The sequence below is a fragment of the Adiantum capillus-veneris genome, chromosome 30 (genome assembly GCF_014529385.1).
Source record: "Adiantum capillus-veneris isolate H3 chromosome 30, ASM1452938v2, whole genome shotgun sequence".
NCBI lineage: Eukaryota > Viridiplantae > Streptophyta > Polypodiopsida > Polypodiales > Pteridaceae > Adiantum > Adiantum capillus-veneris.
In genome coordinates this window covers 14,706,454-14,710,536 of record NC_140960.1, presented here as the reverse complement: position 1 = coordinate 14,710,536, position 4,083 = coordinate 14,706,454, and the positions used below count along the sequence as shown (strand labels likewise).

The 4,083-nt window shown below is 36.9% G+C and overlaps 1 pseudogene; it reads left to right on the top strand.

Annotated features, from left to right (window-relative positions):
* Nucleotides 1-329: 329 nt before the first annotated feature.
* On the top strand, nucleotides 330-1,426 carry LOC147417575 (uncharacterized; annotated as a pseudogene).
* The last annotated feature ends 2,657 nt before the right edge of the window (nucleotides 1,427-4,083 follow it).

The window sequence follows — 4,083 nt, the reverse complement described above, 5'->3', positions numbered from 1 at the left end:
ATGCAGACTTGGAGTCCGAGAAGGTATGGGCTGAATTCATGTCTTGCTTGGTTGATGACATGACTATTGAGCAGGTGCACTCAGAAGAGGCAGCAGTGGTCTGCCAGCTGGTAGAGGCGCTGCCAGAGCAAGGGGTTGGGCAATCTTCCAATATCCAATAACAATTGGTGATTGAGATCGAGGCCGAGGTGGAAGATATCTCTACTGAAGAGGATGAAGTGTCAGTGCATGGGCTTGCACAGGAAGACTTAGTCTCTCCCAATGCAAACTTGAAAGCCCTGAATATGTTCAATGGTGAGGAGGCTGTGCCCATCAAGGAAGGCGGCAGTATGCGTGAAGATATGGTGCAGGTAGGGAGTTCTTTTGATGATGGAGATGATTATATGGATTTTTTTTATAGTCTCTTATCAGAAGAGGGTGATTATGAGCCTACATATTCTCCCTTTGATGCCGATATGTTTCAAGATATTACTTCTGAGTATCTAGATAGTTTGCTTGATGAAGGCATGCCTCTTGAAGTGGTCACAGGTGCTGGGAGGGAATTTTCGCCTTTTGCTGATGCCTCTAATATCTTCAAGGGCTTAGTATACCTCTTTACAGGAAAGTATGCATTTCAGTGCCACTTGAAGTTTACTGCTCTTAATCATGATGGTGCGACAAGTGTTTCCCAGGCTTTGGGGTGCGTTTTGGCTTGTGTTGGTCCACAGACAGGTTCTTGTGCATTTAAGGATCTATGCTCTCATGGTGATGATGCTTTTAGATGGACTGGTAATAGCAAGGCAGCTACGCTACAGGCCCTGAAGTGATGGCGAAGGGCAAGTATTTTGTGCAGGGATGTTTTTTTTGCGAGCTTGTTCTTTGTAGCTTCATCTCTTTGGGATCCAGGAGGGAGTTGGTCTTCAAACTGGGAGGCAAAGAGCTTTCCCTTTGATCCAGGCGGGAATCAGTCTTCAAGTAGGGAGGCTCAGAGCTTTCCCTTTGATTCAGGTAGGATTTCAATTCGAGTATCGAGTAGTAGAAGGCAGTATCAAAGCGTCCTGCAATGTATATATGGTTTTTTTTCATGTTTTTAGAGCTCTCAAGCATATTGTACAGGTTTCTTGGCGGCATGTGCTCATAGTTCTCCAGTGAAGCTTGAGTTGAGCATTAATGCTCAACTAGAGGGTTGGGCAAAGATGATGAATTTCAGATTCTCCTCGATCACTACACTCGAGAGCCACACAACCTTATGATCGACCACTTCTGACATGTCTATGTAAGTGTTATAGTGGATGCAAAAAGTCTTTTTGTGTAGGCTTTGGAGGCCAAGCTCGCTAGGGACAATCCTTTGAATCTTGTTAAAGATGACAATCGAGCACGACCATCATCAAGCACGACGATCAAACCACGGAAACTCGCCTATGAGTTTATGGAGAACCTTGCTTGATGAGAGGAGGGTGCTTCAAAGGGGTCACTGGAAAGAGGTATTTCCAGAGTCATGGTCTTGAGATGCTTTCTCTAGGTGGGAATCACCACCTGGCTTCAAAAATAACAAGACGAGAAGTGAAGGCACACTTCACCGAGGCCTGCCATGAATCAGGTGAAGATAGCAAAAATTCTTTTTATGATAGTGTTGATTTGTAACATAAATTTGAAGTTGTTATGGAGCTTCATCAATTTATCTTTTCAATATTCTCTTCAAGATAGATATCTGAAATGTCATTTCTTTAATAAGCTCTTTTTATGGACATGGATTTTCGTCATTTCAGTTCCTTTTTTATGTTTTGGGTAGAGTTATGTAAGTTATGGAATGATCTGACCAATAACAATAGTTTGTTCCAGATGTAAATCTTGTAATATTTCTTGTAATCCAAATATGGTCTAATATTGAATGGTGTATCATTGTTGGTTGTGTGATTATTTGTGTTAAGTTGTTAGTATTCATGAAATCGGTGAGATATGCGTAATGAGTATTTTCTAGATTGGCGCTCACGTTGAAGTCTCCTGCAATAACAGTCGGTATATTTTTTTCAAAGTCATTAAAAATTGTATCCAATATTTGATTTAGTGATGATAAGGGCGAGGAAGGATGTCGATATAAAGAAACTATATTCATTGTGTGATGAGGAAAAAGTGTTAAGGTCATTGCAACAAGCTCAATACCGTCTGCCACTATTATTTTTTTATTGTTCAAGTGGTGATTTTTCTTGTACATCATCATGATCCCAGAATTACCTTGTGATGAAATACAAAAAAATCTGGAAGCATGCATGTATTATTTTCGAAATGTGTTTCCTTGATACATAAATATCTGATGATATTAAATTTGAATCTTTTTTTATGTTCAAGTAATGTGCATTAAGCGACACAGTGTTAAATGATTGTATAATAATGCTATCATTGTTCAAGTCACGTAGGTTGTGGTTTATTGTTATCCACTTTGCTTCTTTTTTAAGACGTTGGATTCCTGTCAGTACTATCGTATCTGTTTTAATTTGTTCGTGTTTAATATTTTGGAGGAGATATAAATTATCTAGGTTTTTTATTCTTGAAAGTGCAGTGTATATTAATCCATGGCTTCTGATATTTGAGGGATCAAAAGCCAATGCGTGAAGCGTTAATCCTTGTGATCTATGAATTGTACGTGCTGATGCAGATTGAATAGGAAATTGTGTTCTAGATATCGTATTGAGCACATTTTTACCAACTTGAAACTCTCTTGTAATTTTATGGATGGGTGTCCAATCTTTTGAGACATAATTTGCAAGTAAATGTTTGTTTTCATATCTTGTACGTTTTCCTATTTCTTTATTGTAAAATTGTATCCAGAGAATGATATCTTCAAAATAATGTGAGAAATATTTATAGATTCCATCTGCCCCATTGATAAGGCCGTCTATTATGTTCAAATTGCCCGCACAAAGTTCTATGACAAGGTTTGGTTTCAAGCATAAAATTTTGTGTAAGCCTCCACATTGTTTTGGGTTTTCAGGAATTCTTATGGTCTTACTACAGTTCTTTGTTTTCTTGTCGGCGGCTATAAAAGTTTTTGGTTTGCCGTTCATGGAGTCGTATATGTGCTTGTTATATTTATCTTTTGTTTTATTGTCATAAAAAAAATAAGAAATTTGCATTTCTTTTGGCACAGAACGACAGTAGTTTTGATTTAAGAAAGCTATATCTTCATCTGTATGTTTTCTCTCTCGAATTCTATTTAGAATATCGAAATATATATTGTTATCTTGGCGCATTGCTTGTCGTAATTCATAGCATTTTATACTTGCATGCCAAAACGAAGGATTTATGGTTTCTAATATATTTGTTTTTTTAGAAAAAATCCATTTATCTCGAACAGGACTTGCTTGACAGAGATCACCGCAAACTATAATGTCTAATCCACCAAACGGTTTATCGTGTATATGTTTTATGGCACGTAATCTTGCGTCAATTTGTTCAAAAACACTTTGACTGACAAGAGATATTTCGTCAATGACAATCAATTGTAGATCTCTGTAATGTAATGATAACTCGTCAAGTTTTTCAGCACTCAAAGAAGTCATATTAGTGGTAATTAAAGGAAGATGTAATACAGAGTGTAAAGTTATTCCACCGATATTAAATGCTGCTTTTCCTGTATATGCCGTCAATAAGATTTTTATGTTTTCAATATTTCCCGGGAATTGGAAGTTATAAAAGCGTAGTAGAGCTTGAACCAACAACATCAATAAAAACGTCTTTCCTGTCCCAGCACCTCCTGTTAAGAACAAGTGCAATGGTTCGTGTGGAGAAATACATTTTCTGAGCATGATGTCATCAAGTAAACATTTTTGTTCATCATTAAGCATATGTAATCGTTGATAATATTCATCATTTGGAATTGCAATATTTTGTGTATTAGTTGTAGCTTTTATGGTGGTTTTTATGAATGAGAGGTTAGAGGTTATGTTCTCATGATCATTTTTTAGTAATGACGACGTAGATCTCGATGTTTCTGTGACTATAATTAAATTGTCCGTTTTATCGATAATATTCTTATTGAATTTTTGTTCGTTGTATGTTATCAAGTCTTTAAAATGTGAATGCACATTTCCCAAGTTTCAAAAT